The following is an 18192-nucleotide window of genomic DNA, read 5'->3' on the forward strand; positions in this document are numbered from 1 at the left end:
ACGGTCCTCGACAATGGTAGCGAGGGTTCTCAGATTGTTCGCTTTCTCCAACTTGAAATTCGGAAATTCCAACGATATAAGCTGGATATTCTGGGCCTAAGCGAAGTAAGATGGTGGGATTCAGAAGAGTACTGCTCTCCTTCTGGCGGCTATGTGCTCTTGTATTCTGGGAAGCCAAGGATAAGGAGCAGACGCGAATCCGATGTCAGGTTGCTTCTGACGGCTACCTTGGCTTGTATGAATCAACTGTCGCTCCACAGTTAAGGAGTTATCTTGCTGATTGGATGGCAGATATACTACGTAACTCGCTTGAGAATATCAATGAGCGTTGGGCTGCTATCAAAAATATTTTTTCCCGGGTGCTACACAGGTCGTCGGCCATGTCCCGAAAGGGCGTCATAAGATTTGACTGACTGCATAATCGTGGAAACGGGTAAATAAACGGGGTTTAAACTTCTATTGACCGCTGTGAGTGCTGGCGGACGTGACGCGCTCGAACTCCGATACCGAGCGAAATCCCGAGAAGTTCCGCTTAGTGTATGCCGTGACAAGAAAGAATTTGCTATTGCGCTGGCCAGGAAAGTGGAGAATGCTGTAGACCGCAATGATTTCAGAAGTATCTGCCGCATTACGAAACAGCTTGCATGTTATCGCAATGATCCTGTGAAAAACGTTAATTGTAGACTTCTAATCCACGATGACGAGCAGCTGAATAGGTGGAAACCGATTTTTAACTGTATCACATCCGGTGGAGTTCCGTCCTTTGTGGATGAAATTGCTAGTCACCGTAACTTGTGGATACGGACTGTTCCTCCAAGCAGAAGAGAAATCATCATCAGCCATCAACGCATTCAAAGGCATTAAAGCCGTTGGACTCGATGGTCTCCCTGCAGAGCTATTTATCGCTGGACTTGCAGTTACTGCAGATATGCTGCTTTATGAATTTCGAGAAAGCTTTCGTTAGCGTAAACAGGGAGTGTATCTGGAGTGCTCTACGCAGGAGAAGCATTTCGGAGAAATTAATAGCCATCAAAATGTCGCGTGTTGCACCGAGGTAAAATCTCAGAGGATCAATGAAAATGCTGTTATCTCAACACAAAGATCAAGCTGATACTGTTCTGTGCTAGTGTCCCTTCTGTGTTGCTATATGGGTGTAGTACACAGAAAGATAACTCCACTGTTACTGAAAACCTTCAAACCTTCGTTAACACATATCTGAGTCGTATCATTGGCGTATGGTGGCCGAGGACTCTCTCAAACCAAGAACTCGGTGGGACACAGGCCTGCCACTCATACGCACTGTGATCGGGTGCGGAAGTAGACGGGCGCGAATTGAATTGCTGCCTACGCCATGCAATGGAATCCACCCTCAAAAGATGACAAGCCGACGAGTGGGTCGTTCCAAGGGCACTTGACCCAAAACAATAAAGGAGAAGTGTGAGTGTCTTGGGAAGTTGTGAAGTCGAGGAGAGGGGGGGGGGGGGGGCGGTAATGAAGCTCATTTCAGGTAACCGCGAAAGTTGGGGCGTGGGTGTGACATATACCAGGAATAGAACAATCCAGAGTGCCCATGTGGGAATACGACTCCAAATGCTCAAAGTATGGTTTAATCTTCACGCTGGTCATTGCTGGCTGTACTAACACCTGGCGAATCTGGGGATAACTAGGAAGACTGCCTGCAGAGTCTGTGCGGAGCATTGAGACATAATTATAATTAATACGAATTGAAGCCAAGTTGAAATTCTTGAAAGTAGGAAATATTCCAAAATTGTAGGCTTGCTTGACAACTATAGTTAATACGTATAGTATAACTAGTGAAAGGGGCACACACACCTTCCTTAATAGTATTATTATTAGCTATTGGTGTGCAAGTAATAAGCCCACAGGAAGGTGACAAGCACATGGTTATTACCAAAACCCCATGATCTAAAACTAGATTCATGGTCTGTCACAAATTCGTGAGACTATCAAAGCTTCATTTTTGACAGCTTTAACGAAAGGTCTCTTTTCCACCTTGCAATCTTACAAATATGAATGTAGTTTTAAAATTATGTACATTACGTCACATTTTATTGATAAACCTACAACAGGAGGGTACGATATAATTATATAATATAACACAATTCACTACATGCAAAATACTTTTAGGATTCATTCATTCTTCAGGTAATACTACTGTTGCCTTGCATCCTGATTCGTCAATGAAATTTGTATAATCAAGCTATGAAAGATACTTATCTTATTAATATTCTCAAACGTAAACATTCTACATGATGAAAGTTATATTACGGTTGAAAGATTTATAACGTAAAATTTTTTACTTAGATACCTGCTTAGATACCCTTATATGCTGAGAGACCAACATAGTAAAAGATACTCTACTAGCACGAAGATTGGAAAGTTTCTTAGCGTTTGAGTTCGCAATCGCTTTGGCTGGTCGGTTTTTATTCAAGACAGGTAACCGAGGTAAAATCAGTTATAACCTGAGATTTCAGTCGATCAAAAGTTTTTGGATGATACACTCAAAAATTACGTTTGCTTGGAAACTTCGCGATCGTGCAAATGATGCATGCGTAGGTACTTTACTACGTACGGAGCATCATCATTCAACTGTGGTCTACCCGCGATTTTTATCAATTTCTAAAAAGTGTCTTATGTCTTATTAACACTGGCTAGCCAATAGCCTAGCCAGCAAGCGGAATATAGCTGGCGATCAAATATCGTGCGGTTTTGATAGAAAGTAAAAAATATTGAGTAGAGGAAAAAAGAAAACAGTAAAAGAAATACACGAAGAAAAGCCAGCGCGACGGTGATAGACGAGAAACAGGAAAAATAAGAAGCTGTAGAATAACTTTACCCACAAGAAAATTTTCCTTAGTTGATTTTCATCATATTCGCGGATTTTTCCGCTACTACCGCTCTTTTGAAGAAAAGAAAGTTGATCTTGTGTGCCAGTTTTCCGATTTGTTACGGCGCGACTAAATCTTAAACTTCGATTTATCTACTACTCGGAAAAGCATTTTGAGTATATTTGATCTGATTAACGGAAGAGGTGCGAGTTCTACTAAGATCTATTGTACTATGTTCGAAAGTGTAGTGATGAAGGGTAGAATTCAATAATTCGACTAAAAGTCCCAAGAAGCAGAAAGTGAACGAAATAAATGAAGTGAAGATAGTTTTTGGAACAGTCTTTGGATACATTATCGTTTAAAATTGGGTGAGTAAGGTTGAGTAATTGAAAATCTATTAAAAACGAATCTGGACCACGATCATAATCGTTACCGTCATTACAATCGCCAATAACTGTGCGACCGCGAAATATGTCAGGCGTGTTTGAGTTGAAAATGTGGTTCCTCAGCAGCTCAGAGGTGTTCCGAACAGTGATTTCTGGAGGCACTTGTCCCGCTGAAACACGTTTCTGATCATTCTGTTTCTTCTGTTTTTTGTGGATTTTTTCGGCTCGCATCAAAATTCTATCTTGTGTAGTAGATGCAGATCGAATAGGTGAAACTGAATTTGATATTTTCCTCTTACACATTCGCCGCGATTATCATTTCATAGAGATCAAAAAACGAGTTTGACACCAAGGCATTGTGTGGATAATATTTCTTTCCTGGTATATGCAGATAGTTTTGACATTTTCGACCATAAAGGTGAATTTGGTGGACATAACAGTTTTTTTATTTGGAAATTTACATAGCTCTTTGCTTTTTCTGGATGCTTTGAGAGGCAAAATGAAATCGGATGAAGACAAAAATAGAGATACAATAATATCCATAATGTACGTGATTTTATGGGTGTGAATAACTAAATCTAGTATAGCCAAATATGTAAGAATTTATGCAGATTAGATGTTAACATCTCTACTTATGTACTTTCGCCTTTAAAAAATTAGTAGTCAAGTGGAAATTTGGTGACAAACTAATGGACCTTTGATGCTTTCTCGGGTAAATCCTGTTTTCGGATAGATACAATATACGTAAAATTTAAAAATAGAGTCATTTCTTACGATCCCACGACATTTTCGTCATTGACATTCTCCTTAACTTTGTGGAATGAATTAAAAAAATATTGACATTGGAGAGTGGTTTCTGGGCATTAGTCATTACTGTTAATCCATCGCACAAATGATGATCAAATAGACGAGATAACGTGCCAAATCATTTTTTTTAACATTTAGAATTTTGAAGCGTTTAGTCGAACTTATCAAGAAAAGGTGTTAAAATGCGAAACGGTTAAAGATACACCCGATTGATCATGATTGGCAGAAAATAAATAGCAAAGATTTATATTTCTCCGAAAATCAGCTCATTGCAGTTTTCAGCAATAGTTGGGACTGGTTTGGCTTCACCTGACCAGTTTCTTCGTTGTTACACCAAATGTGGACCATTTAACATGTATCATTAAACTTGTTATCCAGCTGAGTTTCAAAGTGGAACTCGTATTGGAATCTATAAACAGAATGTGATAAGTAGTAGTTGCATGGGAATGTCTTCGTTTCTTTCTTTCTTGTTTGTCCAAGTAAAATTCTGTGCAACGAATTTTATTATAGAAGATATCAATGTTAAATTTGAACAGGAAATATCGTCTTCCTGGTGGAACACTGACGTAACTGCAAACTACGAATTTCATTGAAAATGGTATATTGTCATCAATGGGTCCAAAAATGGTTACCCCATTCGGCAGAGTACTGGCGCAAGCAGTCACTCTATTATGCTTTGCTTAATGAGGCAGTGAATGAGAAAATGTTCAATATTTGGTTCCCTTGCGAAACTAAAACTTTTGCAGTTGTGTCAATGGACGAACATTCTACATAGAAATATGATTCGAAATGACGGACACACGTTACTTGACTGAAATTAATCAAGTGGAATATGGAAGTGGTTGGTAAACCTGGGTAGTTGAATTTGAAGGATTTCATGTCCACATCCTTAAAGACGCTATTCTTGCAATTTTTACACGATGAGGCAATCCCATATCGATAGGGAATGTCCCTATTTCGGACGTGATCACAATGTGTTATGTCACTGATCAACACAACATATGGAAGCCGGCCAGCACTCGGAACCATTGAGGGCGTCATGGTGATGAATTTTGTTTTTGAGGCATTTTCTGATGTACCGATCACAAAGGATATTTGTTGTGGAACGCCACTTCATCCAGGTTGCACTAATTCTGAAATACTTAAATCACTCAGTTCTGGACAAGTTGCTCTCACTGACGGTGGTATAACCTGTTCCATTGGTATCGGTCAACAAAAACTGTGTTTTATTCAGATTCGGTCGGAGCCCGAAAATATTATCTGTAAAGAGGGGTGTATCGGGACATCCAATATCCAGCTCTCTAAGCGGGATATTGGATGTCCCGCGTGACAGCGACCACATCCATGAATAAAGAGAAGTGGCAAGCCTGTGCTTCTTTGATAAACACCGACAATGATATGCAGCGGCTTTCGTATACTTACCAGTATACCTATAAACTATAGTATATCGTTTAAATTTATAACCAATAGAAACTTTAATATGTTCCCTATTTCTAAGTGTTTCAACCTGGCATTTGGTATTATTCTCCCATTTGCCTGAACCTGGTTTACATAAGTGCCGGACAATGTCCCAGAACATGTGTGGAGGTTTCATCAATCTCCTCACAAAATCTGTAGAAAGTGTTCGTATATATCTGTAACTTCCCCAGGTGATAGTTTAGCCTGCAGTGACCAGTGAGTATTCCTACTATAATCCGGAGGCTCCTCTTGATGAGGTTTAAACAATGTTTCGAGCGCCTCGTATCCTCCCATGAGCACTCTAGTAAGTGTTCGCTCAGTAAAGATTCCCCCCCCCCCCCTCCATTCCTCTTCATTTTTCAATGTCGCTGTCATGAACCCATTACCAACTCTACAGAATCGCTATAGCCCGTATAACCACGTCGCTGCCACGCTCTCCCGGTTTTCTTTGCTGTTCCAACTTATTTCAAACTTCTCGCCGAAGTGAAACCTTATTGTCATGTTATCCCTTGGTGTCAGTAATTCGGGGTGCAGCCTAGCGAAAATATAAACTTTGGTACTCCCGGACACTCCTTCAAGATACTTGCCTGCATCTCTATGTCTAAATGGAGAGGAGTTAATCCCAAGAGGAATTCTAAGGATGCCGTTGGGCAAGTTCTAATTGCCGCGCTGATACACACGCAACCCATTCTTTGAAGTTTCGGTTCCGTTTTATCTGCCCTTACTATGGCAGTTTATATCCAGTGCAGTATTTTCGGGCTTAATTTCATTTTTTCCCTGCTATGGACATGCAAGTCATCAGAGCCCTTGTAGCTTTCTGACATATGTTTTCAACATCTGTCTTCCGGAGAAGTTTTTGCTCTAGTGTGATTACCAAATATTTCACCTACGTTACTCGTTTTACCTTCATGCCATGTAATTTAATAGCTCTCAGATGATCATGCTTGCGATTCCTAGTGTGAATGGTACTACATATGTGTATATTGGCCCTGATTGGTTTGATGCACAGCCCCGCTTTTCTGCACCAGTTACTAGTGATTCGCAGTCTGGTTTGGATTCTGTCACATAGGGTATCTTCATCTTTGCACCTAAAGATTAGAGTAATATCATCAGCGCAACCCTGGAACTGTGTTCCAATCTTGGTTTGTTCTCCTAGGAGTTTATTAACTATCATGCTCCACATTAATGGCGATAATACCCCACTTTGTGGACAACCTTGGGTAGTTTTCATGACAATTGAATTTGTACCAGGGTGTTTACCACTCCTTTGCGGGTTAGGTGTAATATGTATATAACATGTTATCGAACGCTATTTTGATGCCCAAAAATGCACACAGTGCTAGTTCCTTCGTTTCTATGGCATCCCGTACTACATCCATCAGCTGATACAGGGCAGTTTTGGTTGACTATTCTGTCGGTAAGCATGCTGACATGGATGCAGGGGATTACACATTTGAAAATGTTTAATGTAGTTGTCTACGACCTTCTGAATCGCTTTAGGTACGAACAATGTCAGGCAAATTGATCTGAAAGATTTAGGGGGAAAAGGATTCTTTTTAGCCGCTTTCGCTCTTGCCCCTCTCCATGTCTAGTTACCATACTCCCAACTTTATTCTTCAGATCGCAGTCGAGCAATTACACCCAGCGCAGGAGTCCCTCTGGCGCCAGGAGTTGTCGCCATGTATGCTAAATTATTTTCTGTGGCACATGATCAAAACCTTCTCTAGATTTAGGAATGCACGGTAGAGACCACGAGCCTGATTCATTAGTTTGATTGCCCTTTCAACTTTTATGTGGCGTTGACATCTGGAATTGCTTTAAATGTCGGCAGTGCTCTGAGTACTAAGGAGCAGAGGGGCCGGTTCTCTCAGCCAATTTGAATCCTTTCGAAATACTTAATTGCGTCTATGTGGGTTCGAATATCGGATAGGTAGAAAAGGCTCATGATATTGCAAAGCAAATTAGAAGGGTGTGTCGTTCATTTCCTTCAATTCAACTGGAAAGATGGACGTGTAACACACAAGGAGTTTGACTCTTCCCTAAGCAACTCCAACCTACCCGTAACCATTACAGGCGTACATAAATTTTCCGAGAATCGCTTTGTAGTTGTGAACCATAATTTAGAGGCGATGAAGGACCCGCTGAAGTGTCTAGTGGCGGAGAAGCTCGCCAAAATGGAAGGCAATTCAGGCAGCAGAAATAAGTTGCATATTGCCTTTGTCGAGGGGTAAAAATACGGTTTTCTGATTTACATGGGCATCATAGATTTTTTTGGTTACTGGACACTAAAAATGAGTAGGTACTCCACCAAATGTTGTGGGTCTGGGGGCACATAATAATTTTCCACCCACGTAAGTAGCAAGATCAATATGCTCCCATTCAAGAAAGTACATCTTATAATGCCGAAAACGCTACTCCCGCAGAAATTTAGATTATTGTTCCCCGGTAAAAAGTTACTTGATCCGGTCACGGCTCATACAACTCTCGGTTATATTAGGATAGTGGATACTAACACAGTTGTTTTTTGAGGGAAGGGTTTTTTGTACAGAACACACGTCTCGGCTGGGTGATATTCAGTTCGGAAAGTGTTTGTTCCCAAGGTCACCGCTGCACACGTTTCTGCCGAAGAAATCGAACATCGGGGACATCCTAATCAATCAGGGGGATGATATCAATTTGGAGGAAGAAAAATGCGAGGATTTGTTTAAAACCAAATATTACCCAGAGGCCCTTGCACGATACACAGTACTCATTTCATGACGATAAGGAGATGTTAATCTAGGAAACTTTTTTCATAAGACAATTTGGATGAATTGATGGTTGAGAAACACCGAACTGAAGAAAAAATCGGATAAGTTTATGTTAATACTGGGACTTGGGGAACATGAGGGAAGTTCCTCGGAAAGCCCGAGAGGATCCGAGTGGGGAGGCCTATTGCATATCTTATTATTATTACTAAACTTAATGGAGTTAGTTTGAATAAGAAGATCCTCCCAGGTCAGAAACATCAAAACCACATTTGTGACATAGTCACTCGTATTCATAAGTTTGAATATATGTTCTCCAAAAAAGTGAAGCGTCTGGTCCAGCATTAAGTTGATGCGGACTTAGGACCCCATCATTCTCAAAACGAATGTTCTCCAGTGACATATCTAAAATGTATCGTCGAATTCTCTTGAAACCCGAAAGTCAAATCAAGTTTCGGGGTCTGTAAAGAAGCGACTCCGAGGATCTCATAAGTGAGAGAACCGTCAATTACGAGATGGACAGTGCACCCTGGCAGACGATAGGAATACTTCACCAAATTATCGAGAATAATGACCCCGATGAGAGCGCGCATGTAAAGTGCTTTTTGAATGGACGATTTACTGTATGGGACGATGGCTTCGGAGGACAATTTTTAAGGTTAGAACGAGGGTAGATTTTCCTAACTAAATGGGCGACCAACCGGAGAGAAGTACTGGATGGTATAGATAAATCGTAACATGTTGATCTGTAAATCTACAGAAAGCTGAGAATGGTGAATCCTTACCGATTGGGGAGGCATATGGAGTCGCAGAGTAGAGTGGACCACAATAATCTGAGTACTCAAAGGCTTTACCCCTTCCGTACCACATTTTTCCGCTGAGAAGGAAATGTATTTGAAGCCGATGTTCTACTGGAAGAGAAACGGTTGCTGTACATTTAAGCTGGGATTTTGTAACAAATGAAGGCGCAGCACATTGAAATGTATTTCCTTTTCATATTCTATGCAATACAATGTAGTTCGCTTTTACGTTTCCACAACAGAGAACTGAATACCAAAAGTCTAAAATATAGTATAATAAAATAGCACGCTCTTTCAAAAAGGCAAGATATGACCGTTTTTCTTCTGCCCGGATGACTACGAAACTTCGCTATCCACGATACTATGCGTATGTTTTTAGAGTGAATATGTCTGCCGTGCATGAATCTTCCTCCAGTGTCGTGATGCTTCAGACTATTCTGTAAATTGTGCGAATGACGTCGCTTTTTTTCGAACAACCAGCTTATTTCATATGTTTTTTGATATGATGGACTGCATTAACGAAAACCACTAATCTATTAAACCACTAATCTACTAATCTATCTTTACGGAACGTTTGACCTATTTAACGTAGTAACCACAGGAAGCATAACATCCCAGCTCAAATTTTCGATCATTTTGTCATCTAGCAAAACGTGATATTACAAATGTTAACTTTATTTCGGTTTATGCTGAAAAGTAATGGAAAGTATAAAACTAAAAAGGCACTGAAATTGAAAAACGCTACAATAGGTTACCTTTGGTAACAAAAAGATAATATTTTAGTTCGATTTATAGATTTAAGTTTTTCCACTGCATATCATCATTATCATCAACGGCGCAACAACCGGTATTCGGTCTAGGCCTGCCTTAATAAGAAACTCCAGACATTCCGGTTTTGTGCCAAGGTCCGCCAAGGCAGGGTCTGCCTCGTCTTCTTTTTCTACCATAGATATTGCCCTTATGGACTTTCCAGGCTGGATCATCCTCATCCATACGGATTAAGTGACCCGCCCACTGTAACCTATTGAGCCGGATTTTATCTACAGCCCGACGGTCATGGTATCGCTCATAGATTTCGTCGTTACGTAGGCTACGGAATCGTCCATCCTCATGTAGGGGGACAAAAAATTCTTCGGAGGATTCTTCTCTCGAACGCGGACAAGAGTTTGCAATTCTTCTTGCTACGAACGCAAGTCTCCGAGGAATACGTGAGGACTGGCAAGATCATTGTTTTGTACAGTAAGAGATTTGACCCTATGGTGAGACGTTTCGAGCGGAACAGTTTTTGCAAGCTGAAATAGGCTCTGTTGGCTGACAACAACCGTGCGCGGATTTCATTATCGTAGCTGTTATCGGTTGTGATTTTCGACCCTAGATAGGAGAAATTATTAACAGTCTCAAAGCTGTATTCTCCTATCTTTATTCTTCGTTGGACCAGTGCGGTTCGATGTTGTTGGTTGGTTGGTTTTCAGTGCTGACGTTGCCACCATAGACTTTGTCTTGCCTTCATTGATGTGCAGCCCAAGATCTCGCGCAAATAGCCGCCTGCTCGATCTGGATGAAGGCAGTTTGTACGTCTCGGGTGATTCTTCCCATGATGTTGATATCGTCAGTATAGGCCAGTAGTTGAGTGGACTTAAAGAGGATCGTACCTCTTGCATTTATCTCAGCATCACGGATCATTTTTTCGAGGGCCAAGTTAAAGAGGACGCATGATAGGGCATCTCCTTGTCGTAGACCCTTGTTCCACTGCATATATTAACCTTAAATTGAAGAGTGTTTGGGATAAGACTGCTAGTTTTATTCAATCCTACCTCCAAATTTGAAGTTTCTGTAATTTAAGGTAGAATTTTGATCTAGAACTTCGTATTATCGCTTGTGAAAAACAGTAGATACACTTATTATATTATTATGTTCCCGGCACATTTGAAGAATATTTGGTTAGTATGATAGATGATTTAGCTATGTTGACGACATGAACATCGTGGGAAGAACTACCCGAGATGTACTTCATTTAAATTGGGCTTCTTGGCCTGCATATCAATTGAGACGAAAGACGAAATATATGGTGGCAATGTCAGCACCAAAAACCACAGAACTAAGAACATCAAATCGTACTGGTCAAACGAGAACAATAAAGATAGGAGACCGCCTTTTGTGTGGCTTCCTATTTTTTTTCTGCATATTTAAAATGTTTCTCATCACAAACGATATTAATTTCTACACATTTTCGACTGAGTCCAAGTCTGGATTCCTAGCTGGCCAGGTCAAGGTATCATCAATATTTTCATTCAACCAAGTGAAAAGAACATAACATTGGTATAACAATTTTGATTGGGAATGAGTTGTTTTGAGCCCACCATCCACTTAAGGGCGGACCATACTTGTTTGAGAAGCAACTTACTTCTTCTTTTAAGTGCGGGGACTATTCTTTTTTTGGCGTGTGCCCAATACTTTCAAAAATTTGGCTTCGACGGTTCCGATCCCCGCTGAAGCAGCGTCTTATGAGGTCGCATTTGCCCTGTCGTCAATCGTCAAAACTAAATTTTTGATAACATTGCTGCCCATGATTAATGAAATTATTTGAAATAATTAAAACTTGCTTTTTTCTATTCGCTAGTGATATTTATCATGGTTGCAAATACCGACATTTTGGGAACTAGAAGCTAGAGCTAGAAACACCGCGAAATTACACTTATATTAATATATCAGCTTCTTCGTCTCTATGGACATTAGGTGTCTAGTATAGTCGGTTAGTACTTTCGGAAACTGATATTAGTTTGTGTCGTGAACTGTCAAGTGCGCGAGTAAGGAGTCAAAATGTGCACATTCAAAGTGAGATAGGATTCATTTTTGAAGGTGTATCAAAGTTGCAATCCGGTCTTTACTATCAAAGTTATCCCAACTCATCAATTTGACGTGAATTTTCCGCACCTTAAGCCATGCAAATAAGATGCTGCCGTCATAATTAAGGAGAATAATACTAAAATCGGTTCAATGTCTGTCTGTCCGTGTGTCTGCCTCTCTGTCCGTCTGCCTCACGGGATTTACTCCGAAGGGGCTGAATCTATTGGCACGAAATTTGTTGAGTATATGTGATCTGTGAACAGCTACACTTGCAACGAGTGGCCCCGTCTTGTGTTGGGTTTAAGGAGGCTGTATATGCGAAAGGGGGAAGCCAATTTTTTTCACAAAATATGGTGTTGGATATCAAGCAAAACGGCTCGATTAGTGCTTTTCGAAAATAATCTTATTAAAATCGGTTCAATGTCAGTCTTTTCGTCTGTCTGTCTGTTACAAGCACTTTTCTCAGACATGCAGTGACTGATATTCTCCTTATATATACACACAGAAGAAACAAACAAAACCTTTCATACCTGAAGCGGCGAGCTTCCGGTTTCCAGTCTTGTTTCTTATATTGGGTAAAACACAGGGGAATAAGGACTCAATGTTTCAAAAAGTGAAACAAGTTTTGCGATTTCTGAAAAACTAACTTTTTTTAGTTGCGACACTTCTGTCGCAAAGGTGCTATATGTACACATTAATGCGGTAATAGACAATGTTCATCCTAAAGCTTAGCATTTATGTCTTTCACATGTACATACATTTGAAAGTTTGCAAAATATGGAGCAATATTTTGAATTTAATAATTTATCTGTCTGCTGCTATTTGTGCACAGAGGGTTCTTTATATAAGATACAAAACCTTTATACTTGACGCACCCAGCTTCGTTCTGTTTTAATTTCCATGTATTGTTGTTCTTGTTACTCGTTCTCCTGCTTTATTCTTCTGACTTCTCTTTTAAATCTCTACCAGTGATAGCTGATGGTGACTAAATAACTAATTGATTTTGAAATAAATTTTGGTATGTAATAATTTTCTTACTATATTACTATTACTATTACTATTAGTATTACTACTATTACTATTTACATTATCCTAGCAGTAACCAAAAAGTTTGGGTTTTATGAGAAAAACCGTTAGAGGTCTCGTTAGAGCAGAGGCAACTCATCAGACGCTGCCTCACCTCTGTCCGCGGAGCAGCGACCGAAATGTCTACAATGCTCCTTTATATAAATTCATAAACGTCTAGCGTTGGATTTTCTTGGTTTTTTTAAAAACCATTACAGAAATCCTTGGAGCTGTGTTACAAAGAAATTCATTAAACAAAGTACCATATTCTAGGATGAGTTCAAGCTAATAAAACTATCCACGCAAATTTCTCAAAATTTCATTAAAAATTTGCTAGACGAAAACTAATCTCTATTCACTTTCAGATGAATATTTCAGGTTTTAGTGGGGAAAGTTAAAATATTGACAAAGTTATAACATCATTTTATTTGAATATTCAAATGCTTCATCGTACCGGATAAACTCTTATTGCAGTTTGCATCTGGGAATGTATCTAAGATCCGACAAATGGCATGAGGGTCAATGGCGCTACGCTACCAAACAAACCTGCAATCAGTCGTTAAGACACATTACAAAATCTACTGTCTGGAGAAGAGAAAATACACATTTAATTATTAATGAACGCCTCACTTCTCAATTTAAGCCTTCAACTTGGGTGCCTATCATTCACTTGACTTAACAAAACAACCATTTGTCTACCCAAATTATCCTAAAAAGCAGATAAATTTATTGACCCCATTAGTAGCGCAAACAGTTATAACATCACTTCCATCTCCACCTCCAACTCTACTTAAACGAAGCTAGTCATTTATAAAATCAGTATAAAGTTCATAAATTTTCGAAAAAAATCTCATTGGAAATTCTTGTTAGATACACATCAACTGTTGGAGCAAGGTATTTGGGCCAAACTGCCTTTCGCTACAGGTCATTCATTCATATGCGAATAAGACCTCAGTGGTCAATCAGGTACTACGGGACTCGGAATCGATACTCGAATGCCAGGTACTCTTGTCGATAGTTTACGTATCATATGCGGCTAGATACCTCCACTGAGAGTTTAAATTAGTATTCTTTGCAGCCAGCAAAATAAACGGAATGTGCCCAATTTTGAACAAATAAAAACCATCTTACATGCCCACTCATATGTGTACTTTCGAGGAGGTAATTTCGCCATGGTGCCAGCAATACCACAGGTAGATTGGTAAATAAGCACTCGTACACACGGATCGAGTGATGGAAGAAGCAAGTAAAAAGTCAGGTGTAACTGTTGTATTTATGTGGATCCGAATATGTCTTACTTATGAAGAGAACGTGATTTTTAATTAAAGCAGCCATCGATATGCAAATAACCCACATACAATAGTTTCGACTTCCGTTTATATTAACTCTTTCAAAAAAGCTCAAATGCTGGGGGTAATAGAAAACAGTAAAACTGGTGTACCGGGTTTCTGAAGAAATGAGGAAAGGCCTTAACACGGATTTAAGCCCTGGCAGCTGTCATTGGCTTTTATTAATTAATTAAATTATATTTTTATGCGTTTATTCAATTACACTGAGTAATTACTTTGTTGACAGTAGCAGTACTTCATATGAAAACACGCATCAATGTATTAAATCATGTACTTTTCGCAATATGCAATCAATTGTTGAATTTCCATTAATTGATGTTTCAATAGGAGCATCTCAGCAGCTTTTCACTACACACTTTATTATTCAATTCATGCAATTACTTCTGGCGATAGATGCAAGCGCAAGCCATAAACGGTAGAATTACGCTAAGAGCCAAACTGCTTTGCATTAAGATTTTTTCATATTTACGTAAAATATTGTGCATTCTTCTTCATAATGGAGCTTGCAGTTCTTACAATATGAATAATTTCGTTGCCGCTGGTATTCCACATTAAAAGAGTCCTCAACTAAATGCTCAAATGCATTGACCAACACACGTTCGTTGGCATAAAGCGAAAGATGACTTTCTTTGGCATAGAAGAAATTATGTAAGATTGATATGCATGTCATTTGTTATATCATAATGAATTTTTGTTTTATGTTATTGCATTTAAAAGACGATCTGGTATTTATCAATTATGTAAACTCTAATTTTGGAGAGAGTAGGAAAAATTATTGATAAAATCAATGCCATAATCATTTCATGTTTCGTTTCTTATTGTGTCATACGTAAATCAGAGAAGAATAGATAAATTTCAAGGAAATAAAGTATGGTAAAGGTTGAATTCTCAACCCCATCCACTGAAGGGGTGGAAAGTTTATGGAGGGGGAGGGATAGGTCCTCCTTTTTCAAACCCCATGAAAATTCTTGGTGGTCATCCCCCCCCCTTTTAACATGCTATGGAACCTCAAATTGTTTTTTTATGTCATCATGACAAAGTTTGAAAGTTGAACTTTACTCAATGAGGGGAAGCGGAGGGGAAGTATATGTATAATAGAAGAAAGAGCCTCTCTAATATCCAATATTCCAAACAACATTTCTAATCCCTTAATGGCATTCAAAGTGGGGCTATTTTCACCTCAACCAGCAGGGGTAAAGAAGGGTATGAAGGGAGAAGCGGGAGGTCTTCTCTCTTAACCCTGTTTAGAAATTACGGCGGTCATCCTCTCTTTAAAAGTAATGGTGCCACAAATGGGAAGTATTTTAATATCATCATTGCAAAGATAGTGATAAGAGGAAGAAAAAGGTCCCACCTTCTCACCGCAACCTTAACCTCTCAACGAAGATGGTCGCCATAATTCAGCAACAGTGTTAGAAATGATGACCTTCCTCCTCTTGCTGCATATCCTCTGTATTTCTTTCATATGCGAGGGAAGATGGCGCCGACAAATCAAATTTGTCCATGATGGTATTAAAATAACCCCCATTGCAAGCGCCACAACTTTGTAAGGGGGGCAACCACCGCGATTTTCCAACGGAGTTTGGAAAGAAGACCTACCGCTTGTCTCTTTATACTCCCCTTTCCGTTTGCGATTTATTAGTTAGAAGTTGAACCCTACCGTTCCTATTGCATACCATTTCTATTCCCTCCTTAACAGGGTGGTGTTCTGAGGTGGCGGCGAGGAAGACCGGGCAGCCACCCTGTCGTCCGAACCAAACACAAGTGGTTGAGGAGAACCTTCACGTGGTGGCCTGGGATACTTTGCATTCACTATGGTTTGCTGGTCGTGATGCAACAGCCGAATGTTCCAAAGGTCTTACCAGGTATATACTGGTACCATGCGAACCGCGATAGCCTCTGGATTCATATGTCTCAGGAGTATTTCTGTCTCATGTATATTCAGCTCACTTATTTCTTTATTTATTTAACGGGCTATGAACAGAGTAAACACTCATTACTTATTGCCCTCAGTAGGAGGATAAAATAATAATCTTATCCTATGCTTAAACCTACTTAAAGAAGAGAAGTTAAAAGGATCAAGCTGTTGTGCGTTGTAACTTCGACAAAGCCTAGGAATTGGGGAATGAAAGTCGACTTCGAACTCTGCGAAAAGCACGTCGAAAATGTCTCCGTTACGTGTATTATAAGACGCAGCCATCAAAAAGGCGCGCAGGATCGGTTGGAAAGGTAACAGGCAAGCCATAAAACAAGAAATATGGGAACCCTTAGAGACGCGAGTTTTGATAGAAGTACCTTGTAATTTAGAATGTCGAAGGCTTTAGCCAGTGCAAATGGTATGCTGTGAATTTAGACATCTGGCGACAAAAGTTGGTAAAGTAGAGCAAATTGGAGTCAGTGGACCTACGCTTAACAAAGCCTTCTTACTCTTTCACAATGACAAAGTGGGCGGATAGCCAGTCGCTGACATATCTTCCAAGATTTTAGAACATGAGGAAAGGAGGGAAATGGAACGGTAATTCTCGGCAAGCGTACGATCGCCACTTTTATGAATGGGGATTCACAATGAAAATGATTCTCTTCGAGGCTTTAATTGAAAATAAGGAAGAGAGATGGACTGACAAGTGTTAAGCAAAGAGAGTTTTGGAAGAACTTCGTAGCCAGGACCGACTTTGGCATCAAGTTTGCCAATGATGTACTCGACAAGGAGAGGGGTAAGAAGGGGAATGGTAGGCGATGCGGGGCAAGCTACATCCAGGAAGACGGAGAGAGAATATAGACTGAGGAAAAGTAGCGGCAAAGTAAATCCCAAGATAGTTGGGAGGAGTCAGCTGAGGAGCCAGAGAATTTAATGGTCGAAGGGCATAGCTGGCCAGGACAGCGGGAGTTGCGAATGTGGGACCAGACAGGTTTGAGGTTTCCGCGCTTTAGTGAATCTTCAACACTGGTCAGATATTCGTTTCTAGACTCACGCATTAAGGATTTGACCATGAAACGCAAAGTTTTGAAACAGAATAAGTTAGCATCGTTTCTTGAAGACAGTAACTTTTTCCTCGCAGTGTGTCTACAGGTATGACGAATTTTTTTTGGACTTCAGTGCGGAATCAGACAGGGTAAGAGCGTGAGCACTCAAGGGAGTAGGGGGCCCAACAGGGAAAAGATCAGATGAAGTTTTATAGAAGGTTCCGAAGGATTGGTCATACGTTAATGGAAAGAAGAGGAGATCCCAGTTGATTGCACCAGGGTTGAGTTCAGACCTTCGAAGTTCGTCTTACGAAAGTTAAACTTGGTAGCCTTGCGTGCGATAGGGGAGTGGAGTCGGGATATCTGAGCATCAAACTCGAGAGCAGGATGATGGGCGTCAGAGGCAACGTAAGAGGAGGCACAAGGGGATTAGAAAAGGTAACGCACAGGAAGGTTAGAGAGGACAAGATCAAGATTGCGATCTGAGTGGTTTCTAGAATGGTGTGTCGGCTCTGTGTTATATCGCAGTTGCAATTGCAGTTACTTGTGTATTGTGGTGCAATTGTGCCTGTCAGGCTACACAGTCAGTAGATTTCGTGTTATTGATAGTTGTATGATAGGCGGTCAAAAAAATCTGTTCAGTTACCATATCGATTAAGCCAAGACTTTTCACAGCGTCCCTCACACTTGACTAATCGATGTTCTAAGACTGTATCACTTTGATCCGAAACTAATAAAGTTTTTGGTTACAGTCATGGAAGGGTGGCATACCTCCTTTGTTAGTGCGCTCATTTGAGAGTACCAACACTCCATCTGAGTATGGAAAGGCATTTTCCTTTCTTTGGTTTTTATGGCATTGAATCCCTTTTTATGGCTACTGAATGATTCCACAAAGCATGGTATGCAATCGATTATAGCCT

At 40.1% G+C, this 18192-nt stretch overlaps 1 protein-coding gene across 2 annotated transcripts in view; it reads left to right on the plus strand.

Moving 5' to 3' along the window:
- Positions 1 to 2464: 2464 nt before the first annotated feature.
- LOC119647484 (calpain-C) overlaps positions 2465 to 18192 on the plus strand; it is a 58949-nt gene continuing 43221 nt past the window's right edge. For both annotated transcript variants that reach the window (XM_038048440.1, XM_038048441.1), the window contains exon 1: positions 2465 to 3217. The gene's annotated coding sequence lies outside the window, so the exon portion shown is untranslated. The remainder of the gene's footprint in view (positions 3218 to 18192) is intronic.

The sequence above is a fragment of the Hermetia illucens genome, chromosome 2, assembly GCF_905115235.1.
Source record: "Hermetia illucens chromosome 2, iHerIll2.2.curated.20191125, whole genome shotgun sequence".
In the NCBI taxonomy this organism is placed as follows: domain Eukaryota; kingdom Metazoa; phylum Arthropoda; class Insecta; order Diptera; family Stratiomyidae; genus Hermetia; species Hermetia illucens.